The following is a 17,274-nucleotide window of genomic DNA, read 5'->3' as shown; positions in this document are numbered from 1 at the left end:
TTAGAATGCCCACTTCTATACTTCTCAACCTTGTGTATTAATAGTTTAAACCTAAGTTAATTTTACATTTATAAAAATGGGGTCGAACATGGTGGCTCATGCCTGTAATCCCAGCACTTTGGGAAGCCAAGGTGGGTGGATCACTTGAGCCCAGGAGTTCAAAACCAGCCTGGCCAACATGGTGAAACTCCATCTCTACAAAAATTAGCTGGGCATAGTGGCGTGTGCCTGTAGTCCCAGCTAGTCGGCAGACTGAGGCAGGAGAATTGCTTGAACCCGGGAGGCAGAGGTTGCAGTCAGCCGAGATTGTGCCACTGCACTCCAACCTGGGTGACAGAGCAAGACTCTGTCTCAAAAATAAATAAATAAAAATAAAATGGAATACAGTCTGTCTTCTAAATTGTCTCTTCTCTGCTAATAACTTTAAACATTTTTCAAATATTCATTGGACTTTTGTATCACTTTTTAGAGTTTTGCCAATTGTCCCATTATTTGTTTGTTTTATTTGAGCTTGGTGATTTGAAAGAGCTGCTTACTTATTAAGCAGATGAACTATCTGAACAGACAGTTTTTTAAAACTCTATTTCTAACTCAAACACATACTTACAGAACTAATTCAAAATGGTGGTTCTTTTATTAACGTGGTGCTAAATTACTTTATGAGTTCTTAAAGATTCTTATTTTTGGCACGTCTGAGGTAAGGAATGAGAAGTTCTCTGTTTCCATATGCGAGCACTAGTAACACTGTTTGCAGGCCAAACACATGTTTAAAGCAGGCAGGGAAGTGAACTCTGTAAAGTGGAGATTTGTGGAGTGTGATAATGAGGCAAGTCGTTATGTTCTAACTGGTCTTAACTGTTCCATAAATGTTTCTTTTACCCTGTAAACTTTAAGGTCAAGATAATATGAGGAGTACTTAAAGTAAAGAAAAGCCATGTGGGCCTTGGCTAGGGAATATGCCTTTTTTTTTTTTTTTTTTTTTTTTTTTTGGAGGGAGGAATCTGGAATACTCTTTAACTGTCGAACGAACACATAAAAGTACATTTTCTTCTCTATCATTTTTGCCAAACTCAGAATAAAAACAACTGGGCTGCATCATTCACCTTCTAGGCTGTTCCTAGGAATTCCATGGAACTGTCAAGGCCTCCAAAAGGGTTTGTTTTGTTTTTTAAAGCAGAGCCCTGGCAAACACAACATAAACTTAGCACAGATTACCCCTCATAGCATCCGAGTGGTAATCTAGTTTTCCAAAGGAAAAGATCATCGCGGAAGGCATTTTAGTTTTCACACCATTGCAATATGTTAATACCAAAAAAGAACATGTTGGCATTAAATCTTCCAGTGAAACTACATTCAGTGTATATAGCCTATTTTTAAATCCCTTTTTAGTCCCACCAAACGGAGAGCAAACAGTATACGGTAGAATTTGCTGGTACGTTAAATAAACAGTGGAATTTTTTTGTTATTAATGCTATGATATGACTGGTTTGTTTTTGTACAAGTGGCTAATATAATTTTTAAATCTTCCTTCAAACTTCATTAGGAAATGTGCAATTAATGGAGCCATGCCTCCGAAATAAAATATTTTTAATTATAGGGAGAATATTTTAATAAATGAGCAGCTCAGAAGTCATAATTGTCACACAATTAACAGTTTTTCCTACATCATACTTACATACAGTATGAGCTGCATTTAAATATAGTTGTTTTTCTGGGAAACAAAGTTTGTGAGATTTTATATATATAGTCTCTGATGTTTTTTAGGAGAATTAAAAAAATATTGGAAACATACTGAGTTCCTGTTTCTAGAAAGAAAAGAAAATCCTATGCAAGAGAGTGGCTATTTATCCCAGGTCACATAAATGAGATAGTACCAGAATCTAAGTCTTAGAAGGCTAAGAGTTTTGAAAATTATCAGATCACTTTTCCATTCAAAGCAGCAGAGCATGAGTGATAATCGTTTCAAATCCTTCCAAAAGAATAAAGAATCTGTGATCTAATTTTTCTTTTTTTTAAGCCTCCCAATGCAGAAGGAATGCAGATGGAAAAAACCGCTGCGGTAGACATCAGATTCCATTCCTTGGTTTTAATTGCGTGGTTGCAGTGGGGAATGAGGAGAGTAAACAGCAGTGCCTCCCACAGAGCTCCCTGCAGGTTCTCCTTGTAGGAGTGAGATTTTGCTGGTGATTTATATTGTTTGAGACATACCCAAAGAGTCTTGTGTCACTCAATCCCCAGCTCCATCCCTGGCTCGGAGGAGCCTGCACCGCCTCACGGGAGCCTGTAACTGTCAAATGGCATTCCCCGAATCCATCAATATTGTTTGCTGCCAAATAAATACCCTGCTGCTCTACAGGTTGCAAATATTTCAATCATTGTGTAGATCTGCACAAACTTGGAAAGAAAACTCATGCAATCTCATGGCCTTATTTCCCCTTCCTACATAAGAGAAACATACATGCCTAAACCTTCACTTTCCAAATGTTTACTAGAAGATTAGAAAAACAACAGATGACAGGCAATGTGTCAGCCTAGAAGAATCACAAAAATCCTTCTTTAAACAATCTAGTAGCCAGATGAAGACACCAGGCCACAAGCCTGTATGTGGTTAAGAAGTTCATGGGGCGACCCCATTCCTTCTGATTGCTGCGAAATGTAAAAGACATGGCCTCAAGTCCAAAGCCTAATGTGCCATTAAGAGTAGACTGCCTTGGCCTCACCTGAAGCAAATGGATCTAGACCTGTCTGACTCTTTGACTCACAGTGCAGGAGATTAGGGATTCCCTGTATGGTTGTTCAGTCTGTACACTGAACAACTCAGTTGGTCAACATTTACATAGACTACGAAATGATAGAGACTTCTACAGGTATGCAATCACAGATGACAGCTGGTGTGATTCTAAAGGGGGGTGTCTGAGGCAATCTACTACCATTCACCAATGTTCTGCTCTACTCTCTGTTCATGTTTCTGTACATCAACCATTCATTCAGTCATTCAACAAGTATTCACTAAATGCAAATGAAATGTCAATCTCATCCAATCCTTCAACCACCTTATTTGGCAGGCACTATTCTTCCCATTAGTCCCATTTAGCAAAGGACAGTTTGCTAATGACCCTCTCCTGGCCTCAGTTAATTGAGGCCAGGAGAGGGTCATTACATTGCCTAGGAGGGTCACAAAGCTCTGTCCTCCAAGTTTGAGTCCAGTACATTTCTCTCCTGGACTGAGCTACCCAGTTTATTGGAGCAAATATTTCCTTTCTCACCAATGAATTTAAGAGTCAAGTTCTCAAGAGAAGCTGGAAGGTAGGGTCAGAGAGATTACAGGAGAAGTGAAGCGGTAGAGGCCAGTAGGTTTAGAAACCAGTGCTGTGGGCTGACAGGGGGTGACAATTTCCAGCTTTTGTTCCCCTCATTTAGGAGAGACATGAAGTCTCATGGTGTGGTAGACAGGCCACACAAGACTGGAAGTCTGAATTGTGCTCACTTCATGGAGTAAATGTGTAGCCTTGAATGAGTTACTTTTTTTTTTTTTTTTTTTTTTGAGATGGAGTCTTGCTCTGTCGCCCAGGATGGAGTACAATGGTGCAGTCTAGGCTCACTGCAACCTCTGCCTCCCGGGTTCGAGTGATTCTCCTGCCTCAGCCTCCTGAGCAGCTGGGACTACAGGCACATGCCACCATGCCCGACTAATTTATGTATTTTTAATAGAGATGGGGTTTCACCATGTTGGCCAGGCTGGTCTCAAACCCCTTACCTTGTGATCCACCTACCTCAGCCTCTCAAAGTGCTGAGATTATGAGATTACAGGCGTGAGCCACTGTGCCTGGCCGTGATTTACTCCTTTCTTTGAACTTTAAGTTCTTCATCAATAAAATGAGAATAATAAGACCTCATAAAGCTACTGGGAGGAGTACATGGATTTATAAGAACTAGAAAAATGTCTGGCTATTGTGGATGTTCAATAAATGATGGGTATTATTATTATTGACTGTTCTTGGGATGTGTTCTACTTGGGTGTGTCTCTGGCATCTCAAGTGTACATATTTTCCTAAGTGGGGTGTGTGTGTGAAGGAAGAAGATGCCCTTCTTTTGTGCCTCGCCTTCCCCAAAAGACATCAGGAGAGTAAACATGCCCCCTATAGTGCCAAGAGAGAAAAATGTAAATTCTTTTGGATAAATTAGCTTTTGCAGCTACCTCTCTCTTTGCTATGACTTCTGTTTCTCCTCTGCTTAAGCAACAAAGAGAGAAGTAACCGCAAACGCTAATTTATCCAGCGGAATTTATATTTCTCTTTCTCGGCAATATAGTTTCTTAGTGTCTTCCAAGTTTTTAAATCCTTTAGGTTTATTCATTATGTTCCTTCTTCCTGCTTCTAAAAGGTAGCTGTTCTTGCCCACTGTTTTGGAAGTAAGAAAACCTAGGAGCTGTTCTGTAAGCTCATAAACATAGTGTGCCAGAAACTGACTAGAAGGACAGCAGGGGGACGGGGGATCTGAATGTGCCAAGACAGTTATACCCTTATGGGTTATGGCAAACGTTAAATGGTCTAGAAAATCAGAGGCCTTGGAAAAGACTTGTAAAAATAACAATGTGAGAACTTAGCATAAAGGCCAGGAACATGAAAGGGGAAGCCATGGGTGGCACATGTTGGAAACTGTGCTGGAAACACATCCTGAACTGCTCTTGCAAAGTGAGGCCTCTTAAGCAGTTCCTGCAATCCTCCTCCCAGCCCTCCATACCAGGCCGACCAAGATGTGCTCCCAGCCTCTGGGCAGACAGTGGGTTTTCAACAACCCTGACTGGGGCTGAGGTATGAGAGGTGCATATCAGAGCCCCAAGAGGGCTCTTAGAGAGGGAAGTTGGCCAGATGTGGTGGTTCACACCTGTAATCCCAGCACTTTGGGAAGATGAGGCAGGCAGATCGCTTGAACTTGCGAGTTCGAGACCAGCCTGGGCAACAGAGTGAAACCCCATCTCTACCAAAAAATATAAAAAATTAGCCAGGCATGGTGGCAGTGGCATGCACCCGGGTGCTCAGGAGGCTGTGGTCCCAGCTACTTGGGAGGCTGAGGTGGGAGGATCACTTGAGCCTGGGAGGTAGAGGTTGCAGTGAGCTGAGATTGCTCCATTGCATACTAGCCTGGGCCACAGAGTGAGACCCTGTGTCAAACAAACAAACAAAAAAAAAAAAAAAAAAAAAAAAAAAAACAAGAAAGAAAAGAAAAGAAAAAGAAAAGAGAGAGAAGTCAGACAGCTGCCCAAACAAATGTCTAAGTGATGGAACAGACGTGGTGAACCTCTAAGCAAAAAGATAACATGGATTTTCTGGGGTGGGGTGGGGTGGGGATTAATGATCAAGAGAAGAATTCAGCTGGGTGTGGTGGCTCACACCTGTAATCCCAACATTTTGGGAGGCCGAGGTGGGAGGATTGCTTGAGCCCAGGAGTTCGAGACTAGCCCTGGCAACATAATGAGACCTGCCCTCCAACCCTGCCACCAATCTCTACAAATAGTTTCAAAAAAAATTTAGCTGAGCTTGTTGGTAAATACCTGTAGTCCCACCTACCAGGCAGGAGGATCGCTTGAGCCTGGGAGGTTAAGACTGCAGTGAGCCATGATCACGCCACTGCACTCTAGCCTGAGTGACAGAACAACTCATTGTCTCAAAAAAAAAAAAGAAGAATTCTTCATGAAAGACATTAAAAAAGACCATCACACAGAGACCTCTCAAAAGTTACGCTAGCTAAGCCACTACACCAGATTTTCTGAGTAAGCAGCTATGCGATGAGCTTCCTGGTTGCACTCAATTTGTACGGCAAAATGAAATGCCTGTTGAGTTGTACCAGGGGAATGCGAGGCTGGAGGTGGGAAGTGTATGCCGAAAGCATGTACGTAAGCTTACCACCTTAGATTTTTCTTTCCCAAGTCACCAGGACATAGCTCCTACAATTAATCTCTTGGGTTTTATTTAGTAAATTCCATTTTAGTTGAAAGTCATGTTGTTTACGCTGCTCTAAGACTCTTTAAAACTAAATTGAAGTTTTATGTTAGTAAAGTTAAATATCTTATTTCTAATATCCTAAATATATTTACGATATCTTTGGAACACCCATTTGAATCAACCATTAAACCAATACTGTTTGAACAGGTTCGTGAAATCATGGCATTCATGGGTCATGAGAAGACGGTCAAAGCACAAAAGTGTGACACTTCTGCAGATACTGGAACACAGTGATGACTTCCATCATCCAGTTCTGCCACTTACTAACCCAGTGATCTTGAGCAGGGTACCTAACTCCTTTGCACCTCAGTTTCAGCTATAAAGCGAACATCATAATAATGTCTATTCACAGGGTTTCTGTAAAGGCTGAAAGTCGAAGCACATGCAAAACACTTTGTGCATGGACTGGTAAAATAAGAGTTAATATGTATTAGATATGGTTATAATTATTATCATTACTATTATTAATAAATTACTGGCTTCACACATGCTAAGTGTTATATGATGGAAAGAGTACTTATAACTTTAGAAGCAGGACCTTAAGTAAATTACTTAATCCATCTGAACCCCAATTCCCTCTCTTCAGTGATATAGGGAGAATACCAAAAATCTTTCAAAAATTAAAAGACACAAGGAAGTAGATGCCAAATTCATCTTTACTTTCTTGCAAAACAGAGCTGGAAAATTTGAACAATTGTTCCGATCTAAACAGAGGGTATGGTCCGACATTTATAAAGGGCCTACGTAAATAGATGATATTACTGCCACTGTTTGCGTTTCTATCAGCCCCTATGCTGAATAATCAATAATGAATGTTGTTTAAACAAATGGTGTAATTTTCCAATCTGTGTTGTTCTAAACCGACCTTTACTCCTTATTGCCATTTGTAATGCATGCATAATTCAATGATGAAGCCGAGGGAGAAATAAGGATGTTGGTCTAAGTGGCCCTTTTTGGGTTGTTTTTTGATGATTTGCTATAATCCTATAAATAATACAAAGCTTGTCACTGTAAATATGTATTGTGTTATCTAGAGGTATATTCAGTGGCTAAAATAATAAAAGCTCATCTACGTCTCCTGGCAATCTCAAGGCATAATTAATCGCTGGTAAGATGTATTCTAGAACGTGAGAGCCCTTAAGTAGAAGGAAAAATAAAGGCCATTGTCAACACAAATGCTAAAAGAAATGCCTAACGGGCATAGTCATTTGCCATCTGGGAAAAGTGTTTGCTAGTGTACTTGTTTGGAAGGCAAGAAGGATGATTCAAAAGGGATTTTTGTTCAGGTGGTGAAGAAGTGTGTGTGTCTGTATGTATATACATACCCACGTAGTTTTTAATAAATTATAAATCAAGATGTTTAACAAGCTAACTTGTCAATTTTAACTCATTTCTGTTATTTGTTTACACACACCTCCATCTGACAAATATGTACAAAACAATGTATGTGTATGCACATATACATATATATGATTTTTTTTTAAATAAAGCATAAATCAGGAGGTGCTCAGAGCTAGCTTCTGTCCATTCTAACCCATCTGCTATTTGTTCACTTGCACACACTCACTGTGCAATAAACCCTTTCAATGTGGGAGACAAGTGCAAGATGCCCCTCTTTCCCCAAAGGGCACCTCTGTGTGCTCCCTCAGATCATAGCTGATGACATGTCAATGAAACGGTGCTTGCTCTCATCCCGGAGATCAAAATGAGGGCTTAACCTGCAATTTACTTTAAAAGTCCCATGACACTTGCCAGATCTGAAGACTTCATTCTAATCTTCCCTGTTGAAAAAATAATCAAATACTCCAACAAAGATGTATTGACAACTCTTAATTAACCATGCTAATGGAGGGAAGAGATAGCATGGATAAATGAAATCCACACATAATCCAAAACCTTCCTTCCCCATTAATTTCCAACTTCTTGACTAAACCTTACTGAGATAAGTGGATGGGGAGTAGGGAGAGGCTGACTAATCCTTTAACAATAGAATTACTTGATGTCTACATCTGTATTATGCCAATCAGCTGCTGGACAAGGTAACAAGCAAGGAAGTGGCCAAGGACACCATGTGTTCCCAAAGCATCGGGGTTCAGCGGTAATGTTTTTGAATCTTCTCGGGTGTAAGTAAATATATTTCAGACAGCTTTTAGAATGAAGTTAGCTAGAAGAGTTTTGCAGCAACAGAAGCTGATTTGATGTAGACCTTCAGGTTTCTTATCTATTTATTGGTGCTGCTCAGTTGGATGGGAAAGAGAGGAGAAGCTGAGAGACGCCTGGCACCTGTACAGAGTGAAACAGGCAATGCTGTCTAACGAGCAGTTGACAGCAATGAATAAGGGTTGCAGAAATGGCAAAAGAGGGCACCAAATTAACCAAAGCCTAGGGAAGATGACGAAGCCAGAGCATTCATTAAGGGACCAGATGAACTAGCATTTATTGAGCACCTTCTGTTTGCCAGGGCATATAAGAACATACTGTGATGAGGCACCATGAAATACGACCTTTGAACAGAAACTGGGTAAAAAACAAAAGTAGGCTTCCTCCTGCTCCTAACAGCATCTAGTGCAGCCACATTAGATGGGAAGAGCCAGAACTAGGCAAGTTATTCCACTCCCTGATCCTCAGCTGCCTCGGTTGCCATCTCTGCACCTGCAGGGTGAACACACCCCAATAGCGGTAACGTAAGCATACCCTTAGAATGATCCTGTGTGGGAGATGCACCTGAATGTGTGGTCCGGGCTGGGGAATCCAGGAGTGACCAACCCAGAGATTTGTTCCTTATATATAACAGACATCTGTGCCCCATGCCTGTCCCGTGGAACACAGGCCAAACAGGGGATTGAGGTCCTGAGTTTGGAGTTAAATGAAGATTGCCAGGTAGAGGTTGTTAGGGGGAGGGTGTTAAGTGAAGGTGTGATAGAAACCACATGACATTTGCAGGTGGTTATGGTTTTCCTGCCCAGCCCACCGCCACCACTGGACTGTAGGGAGGTGGATATCCTGTCCAGCCTACTGCCACTGGACCATTTCTGTATGTAAGGTGGGCAGTTGTACTATCCAGCCCGCCATCACTGGACTCTCTCCCCTATATGTAACCTCCTAATAAAACCCCATGTCTATCTGTTGGCTCTGAGTGTCTTCTTCAGCTCTTGAACCTGGTGCCTTTCCTATTGAGGTTAATAGGGGTTCAGCATGACAGCACCTCCACCTCCCATGGCACAGCATATGTACCCAATAAGCAGTCCTTACAATACCAATAGTTTCTATCTGTTGGGCACTGCCAATTAGCCAGGCATGTCAAATGGAAGATCTCATTTAATCTTGCCAAAAAAAAAAATGTTGTTCGTTGTTGTTCCTTCTATTACAGAGGAAAAAACAAAGGCAGATGGAGGTTGCATTATTTGCCTAAAGTTACACAGCTAGAAAGGAGCAGAGTTAAGAATCAAACCCCGGCCATCCAGCTCCAGAACCGAGCTTGTAACCCTGGCATGGGTATTTCCGGAGCTCTCGCTAATGTGCCAGATAGACGTTGTGCTAAAGAAATGATCTGTGTGTGTTTTCTCATTTAATATCCATACAGCCCCCTAAATTGGAGATTACTACTGTTACACAAATGAGGAAACTGATCTTGGAGAGGGCCAGTCAGCTGCCAAGGTCACAGAGCCAGGGAGCGGGGGCGGCTTGCCCAAGGCCAGGTCTGTCCCTCCAGGTGAAGGTAATGATTAAGAACACAGGTCTGGAGTGGGTTTGAATCACTGTGTGTTCAGCCGCTCACTGGGGACCTGGCCTCAGCCCTCTGATTACTGCAGGGCTTTATTACTTTCTGAGTTCTCTTTGCTATCTCACTCGCCCTTTCCTCCCATTTCTCCTTCTGGTGCCCCTTCTCCCCTTCCAGGCCCCCAGCCCCCAGCCCCCACCCCACAGCCATCTCTGCATTAAATGTTTGTGGAATGTTCACCGTTCAAAAGCCAGGTTCTAGTTTGAGGCTTTCAATTCTTGGGAAGAAAGGGGCCATATAAATACAAAAAAACAAGTCCGAAATGTTGTTGAAATGATCATTTTGGTCCACCTAAGTTTATACAAAAACATTTTCCATGCTCTGATCTCCCCACTTGCACTGTTGGGTAGCCCAAGTTCCAGATGAACGGCCTTCTCACCTGCATGCTGAAACCAGCCGAGGCTGCTGCCACATTAAAAACTCAGCCCAGGCTGCTCCTGAAAATGTTTCTGCCCTCAGAACCACGTACTAAAAATTAAGGGGATTAAGGGAACTCTAGATTTACATTTAAAATAAAGGAGAAACTCACTGGAGAGGCTAATGCGGCATGCACTGGAGGTAGCTACTATCACTAAGCATTAAGATAAACAATACGAGTGGCATTCTGGCCCGCGCCTGGCAAGGTGCAGGAGTCCCTGGAGGAAAAGGAATGAGAGTGCATCAGCGACCTCGTGAGGCAGTGCAGCTTTGCATTAATGCCTGCAGCTCTGGAGGCGGACTTCCTGGGTTCACATTCACAACACCTCCACCGCCACCACTCCATGAGCTTGGGAAAGATATTTAACTATTCCCTGCCTTGTCATCTATAAAACGGGGCATGACGCCAGACACGGTGGCTCACGCCTGTAATCTCAGCACTTTCGGAGGTCGAGGTGGGAGGATCACGAGGTCAGGAGATCAAGACCAGTCTGGCCTGGTGAAACTCCATCTCTACTAAAAGTACAAAAAAATTAGCTGGGCGTGGTGGCACGTGCCTGTAGCCCCAGCTGCTCCGGAGGCTGAGGCAGGAGAATCACCTGAGCCCAGGAGGCGAAGCTTGCAGTGAGCCAAGATCGTGCCAGCCTGGTGATGGAGCAAGACTCTGCCTCAAAAAAAAAAAAAAAAAAAAAAGGCCGGGGGGCATAAGCACTTCCTCAGAGGGTTGTCCTGAGGACTGAATGATGTCATTTAATTCACGTTGATATGGTTTGAATCTGTGTCCCCACCAAATTTCGTGTCAAATTTATTTATTTATTTTTTGAAATGGGGTCTCGCTCTGTTACCCAGGCTGGAGTACAGTGGTGCGATCTCACCTCACTGCAACCTCCACCTCCCGGGTTCAAGCAATTCTCCTGCCTCAGCCTCCTGAGTAGCTGTGACTACAGGTATGTGCCGCCACGCCTGGCTACATTTTTGTATTTTAGTAGAGATGAGGTTTCACCGTATTGTGCAGGATGGTCTCAAACGACTGAGCTCAGGCAATCCACCTGCCTCGGCCTCCCAAAGTGCTGGGATTACAGTGTGTGCCACCGCACTCAGCCTTCATGTCCAAATGTAATCCCTAATGTTGGAGGTGGGGCCTGGTGGAAGGTGATTAGATCATGCGGACAGATTTCTCATGCATGGTTTAGCATGTTTGCTGTGTGGTGAGTCGGCTCTCATGAGATCTGGTTGTTGAAAAGTGTTTTGCACCTGCCCCCTTGCTCCCTCTCTTGCTCCTGTTTGCACTATGTGAGATGCTTTGCTTCCCCTTTGCCTTCCACCATGATTGTAAGTTTCCTGAGGCCTCCCCAGAAGCCAAGCAGATGCTAGCATCATGCTTCCTGTACAGCCTGTGGAACTGTGAGCCAATTAAAGGTGTCTTTTAAATAAATTACCCAGTCTCAGGTATTTCTTTATAGCAGTGCAAGAATGGACTAATACACACATAGAGGATGGAGCACTGTGCCCAGCTCATGCCAACACTCCATCAATGTTAGTACTTAGCATCAGCATTATGTTGCATAGCTGATGATTCATATACACATTACTCCCTGCAATCAATGCCCAAGCCTTGCAAGATATGTGCTTCAATCCCCACTTTACAGAGGGCTATGGATCGCCAAGGCTCCACCTGCAGTTGGGTTCTACATAAGTGTCCTCTTTCCTCACATCTTCAGTAAGGTATGAGACCTACATCAATGCCTGCTTGGGTGAGGAGCATGGGTGGGTGAAAGGTAAGGGAACAAGTGGAACTCCATATCCAAGGTAGGCACAGTGGGGACCAGAAGAGCATCCCTAGGACAGTGAGGTGATCCAGGGACTGACCTGCCCCAAGGCCAGAGATGCAGGAGTGGAAATTCACATGGAACCATGAGCTTTTATAAGGGGCAGAGAGCGGGTGTTGGGAAATTGCAGAATTAGTGTTTGAGCAGACGCAACAGATCCGAAGGAAAGAGAGATTGCAGTTGAAATCTGGGTCCAACTGGCCCTATCAGCTGCATTCATGTGTTACCTCCCTGGTCAGCTGTACCCTCCTTCAGGATTAGGACTGCATCCTTACCAATGCTGAGTCCTCTGGGATCCCCAGAGGCATCTTTTGCACTCATGGCAAAAAAAAAAAAAAAGGTGGGCAGCAGCAATGAGAACCATGTCCACTAGGTGCAAGTAATAACGGGTGCATTGTTCGCTAAGGACTTAAAAGTATTAATAAAAGTGACCAAAGTTTAACTGCTTTTTATCATCACCATGCTTGGTGATTCCAAACAATGTCAGTGAAAACATATTCCTCCTGCCGGCAGGGGGGCGGGTGGTGGGGGGGCGGCCACACCCATCACACCCCCTCTTGGCACCGCCATGATTTTACACACTGCACTCAACAAATATTCTCTGAAGGGCTGAAAAAAAGGGGGCTGGGGAAGGGCAGAAATTCTGTTGATTTCTGAGCAGCAAACACGTAAACATAACTGACATTAAGATATACAAAATACATCTTTCAAGGAAAGATGTGCCATTCTTTCTTGTGTGAAATAAAAACACCTCCCCATGCAAGATTCCAACTGCACAGACTGATACTGCTATGGTCTGACTGGAAACAGGACATCTTGCATTCTTGTGGCTCCAAAAATCACTCTGGGGTCCAAGGATTTATTTCCCTCTCTCGGGAGTCAGGGACAGATAATAAATACCCCTCATCAGCTGATCAATTGCTCGCACTTCCAGGCAAGCACCCATCACTCCCCACCACACACACAGCCCCACGCCACCTGAACAAGGTTAAAAGAACGGACTCATGACTGATGGTCAAGGGGAACTGGCTTCAGAAGAGGAAGTTGAAAATATTAAGAAATCAACACGGGCATTTAAAAGCAAAGCCTTTTCCATGCCACAGAAGACGTTTTGCTATTCATCTTGTTCCCTGACTCTGCTTCACCAACTTGATGGAAGATGGTTTAACTGACATAAAAACCAGCTATACATGAATAGCGGTGATTGATGGAACCATTCCAAACATCAGCCAAAAATGGCACTAAAAGATGCCTTGGGCTTCCTGTTAACTGTTTTCTGAGGGGACCAACAGGTTTCCCCCCTCTTCTTTAAAGAATATATTAGCAGTACAAGTACTTTCAAAAACAGGGTAGTGTTATACCAAGGGAGACACAGAAGGGGAAAAAAAAGGTAGGAGGTCTTTTGCATGTTAGTATATGTATGAAGGGAGTTAGGACCTGGCAAACTAGGTTATATGAGGCTTTTTCCGTACACAGCTCTTTGGTTTCACGGTACATGATTTAAATAGGTTGTATTTAATTCCATGTAATAACAAACTGTGCCATTAAGTAGTTCTACTGTACAAATGCAATGTTTCAATGGCAACAGAAAGAAAATCCAGCCTTTAAAAAATGCACAGATGCTCCAAATGAGCCATGATAAAGAAAGGGGTGGGGAGGGGGATGATCTGCAAAAAAGAATGAGGGAAGGCAGATTTGTACCACTTGTGCTAAAGTGTGGAGCCTTACCATTCAGGGAGAATGAGACGTTTGCAAAATGGCATCCTAGTCTTTGAATGCTTCTTAATATGGAATGGACGAGAACAGAGGTGGCAAGAGGGTGAGAATTCCCCCTTTTTGTTCTCCTTTCTGGAATGGAGAGGACCTTTTCCTGCCTTTCTTTGCTCTTATTTTGAAGAGGTTAATTATGACCTGGAAGCGCCTGAAGCACCCAGGCACTTGGGTCTCAGCTATTGTCGAGGAAGAATATTGTCTGCGCTGTACCGCAAGAACTAACTTAGGAAACATTCAAATTTGGAACTGCTTTCAGAAGCCTCGGGACCGATTCCATGTGGTGGCATTCTATGGGATGACAAATCCCCACTCCGTTCCCACTACTTGTCTTTGAAGACATGCACATTAGTGAGGCAGAAAATTCACTCGACTTTAAAATAAAATAAGCTGGTTATTTGGCCCATCTAGAATACATTCGTATCTCAACATTTCAAATCAAAAGGCCCACTTATTCCTGTCCTCATCCTGGCTCTGAAGCCAAGCTCAAGGTGCTCTCAATTACATGGTAGATTTCTGGCCCAAGTTAATATGTATCAGGACTTCTCAAGCGTTTGTACCTTTGACCTAGAAATTCTACTTCTGGCAAATCAATCCCATAGAAATAATTTTAAATGGGAAAAATGCTTTAGAACCAAAGATGTTCGTGGCCATGGAAATGACAACTGAAAAGAGTTAGTAACAACCTAAAAATCCAGTTAGAAGGAGAATGATGAACTAAACCGTGGTTCCTCTCATTGGTTTACTAACATGTCCCCATTCGAAGCACTGTTCAGGGCCGTCTAGAACAACCTGGGGGCATGCTTTTAAAATGTTAAGAGAGAAAAGAAACTATTATCTATATGGGATAATTAACAATGTGTTAAAAATATACATATCTCTGGAATATTTGAATTGCAGGAGGAGAATTAATTTAGAGATAACAAGCAAATCCATCACGAGTACATATGCCACAATTGTAACAAAACAAAATAAAACAAAATGGCCTGGGCATCTGAAACTACTATAAGAATATGTGCCAAAATGCTAAGAGTAGATATATGTTGGAGGATTTTCTTTTTCAATCTTTTTTTCAACTTTGGAGTATTTTCCCTTTTTTATGAATATGTCCCTATTGTGTATGAGAAATAGCTAATTTTAAGAAGAAACAGAACTCCAAGGGGGAAAGAAAACACTTTTTTTTGCTCCTATGAGAATTCACTGGATAAGGGCTGTACATTTCGGGCCCCGCTACTTCATTCCACAGGAATTAGTAATTGCAGGTGCAGGTGTTGCTACTGCTCGAAGGCTAAGCCTTGATAAGGCCTGGGGAGGCCCAGAGACTAACAAATGGGTTTCTTCCAGGACTTCGCTGCTGACTGATCACTGCACTTAATCCTTTCCAGAGATAGGTACTCAAAAGGACCAGGAAAGGTAAATTTACCAACGCAGGCCAATGTGACTAAAAATAGAACCATAAAAATCTTGGGGAGATGCAATGTGGCAAGACCATGGTCTTCATTACGGCACGGCTGAAGGTGGAATCCTATTCCAGATACTTCACAGCTTAGATCTTTTGCCAAGCCTCTCACAGTCTCAAATTCCCCATCATCAGCAGGAGTCATAACAGATTGCAAGGAGGTTTAAATGAGGCAATACATGAAATGTGCCATAAACGGCAATTTATCAGCATCTATGATCCCTAAGATTAAACACTGACCACTTCCTTATGTGCCAGACACAAAGCTGAGCACTTCACATGTACTGCTTCACATACTCCGAGAATTATTTTATTTAACCCCCATCGGGAAGAGACTATTATCATCTCCTTATCACCCACAGGGATGCTGAGGTTACGAGGTATCAAGGGACCTACCCACCACTGCACAGGCAGAAAACAGGAGAGCCAAGACTGACGCCCCCAGCAGGAGGTGTTCCAGCCACCTTGGACACCTTCCACCACAGCCTGAGCCGCAGTGAAGTGCTTTCAGAGGGGCAGTCCACACTGGACATCAAACGGTAGAGTGGAGATTGGGTCAAGGACAGGAGCTTCATTATCTTAAGTGAATTAACGCAGGAAGAGAAAACCAACTACCACATGTTCTCATTTGTAAGTGGAAACTGAGCATCGAGTACACATGCACATAAAGAAGGGAACAATAGGCCAGGTGCAGTGGCTCACGCCTGTGATCTCAGCACCTTGGGAGGCCGAGGCAGGCGGATCACTCGAGGTCAGGAGTTCGTGACCAGCCTGGCCAACATGGAGAAACCCTGCCTCTACGCAAAATACAAAACTTAGCCGGGCGTGGTGGTGCACACCTGTAGTCCCAGCTACTCCGGAGGCTGAGGCACAAGAATCGCTTGAACCAGGAGGTGGGGGTTGCAGTGAGCCAAGATGGTGCCACTGCACTCCAGCCTGGATGACAGAGTGAGACTCTGTCTCAAAAAAAGAAGGAAACAATAGACACTGGGGCCTACTGGAGGGTAGAGGGTGGAAGGAGGGAGAGGACCGAAAAAGCACCTATTGGGTACCATGCTTCTGACCTGGGTGACAAAAGAATCTGTATACCAAACCCCCATGACATGTCATTTACCTATTTAACAGCCCTGCATGAGTACCCCAAAAACTAAAGTTTTTTTAAAAATGAAAATTAATAAAAATTAAAAGAAATCACAGATGTTTGCATATCACATCAGTTACTGCAGATATTTCAAAATATCATTTACACTCAACACTACTTAAAAGTATAGGTGTTAGTAGATACACTATTACCTCTTGTGATTTAATGTACTATAGAAGAAACATGTGTATTACTATAGAACAATAAAAATGTTGATATTTGTATTTCAAAAACAAAACAAAGGAATAAGGGCTTCCAAACTTTAAAATGCAAGAGAGCATCATGGGATGACAGTGGAATAATGGACCTGGGTGACAGGAGGCTAGGATGGGGAGAGGGAAGGGAAGGCTCGCATGTCTCTTTTTTTGTTTTTGGTTTTTTTTGAGACAGAGTCTCCCTCTGTTGCCCAGGCTGGAGTGCAGTGGTGCGATCTCAGTTCACTGCAACCTCCACCTCCCAGGTTCAAGCAATTCTCATGCCTCAGCCTCCCAAGTAGCTGGAATTACAGGCGCACACCATCATACCCAGCTAATTTTGTTATTTTTAGTAGAGATGGGGTTTCACCATGTTGGCCAGGCTGGTCTCGAACTCCTGACCTCAAGTGATCTGCCTGCCTCGGCCTCCCAAAGTGCTAGGATTACAGGCGTGAGCCACTGTGCCCGGCTGGCTTTCATATCTCTTATGCTTTCTGCTTCCGCTCTCTCCTGTCCCCTATTAGCCATGGGTTCCAGAGAGGAGAGAAGGCTCGGGAGAGCAGGGGACTCAGGAGGTCACCCTGCTACCCTCATCTTTTTAATAACCCTCCTCAAACCCTGGTTCCACGTCTCCCTCACTCAAGGATTTATGTCTCATTTTCAATGGAATGTTACATT

At 43.2% G+C, this 17,274-nt stretch overlaps 1 protein-coding gene across 5 annotated transcripts in view; it reads right to left on the bottom strand.

Annotated features, from left to right (window-relative positions):
- The window catches only part of WWOX (WW domain containing oxidoreductase), a 1,110,761-nt gene that overhangs the window by 949,680 nt on the left and 143,807 nt on the right, over positions 1 to 17,274 (bottom strand). The gene's annotated exons all lie outside the window — the stretch shown is intronic.

Source organism: Pan troglodytes, chromosome 18, assembly GCF_028858775.2.
Source record: "Pan troglodytes isolate AG18354 chromosome 18, NHGRI_mPanTro3-v2.0_pri, whole genome shotgun sequence".
Classification (NCBI taxonomy): domain Eukaryota; kingdom Metazoa; phylum Chordata; class Mammalia; order Primates; family Hominidae; genus Pan; species Pan troglodytes.
Note: the sequence above shows the minus strand (reverse complement) of the source record. Positions and strands in the feature narration are given on the sequence as shown.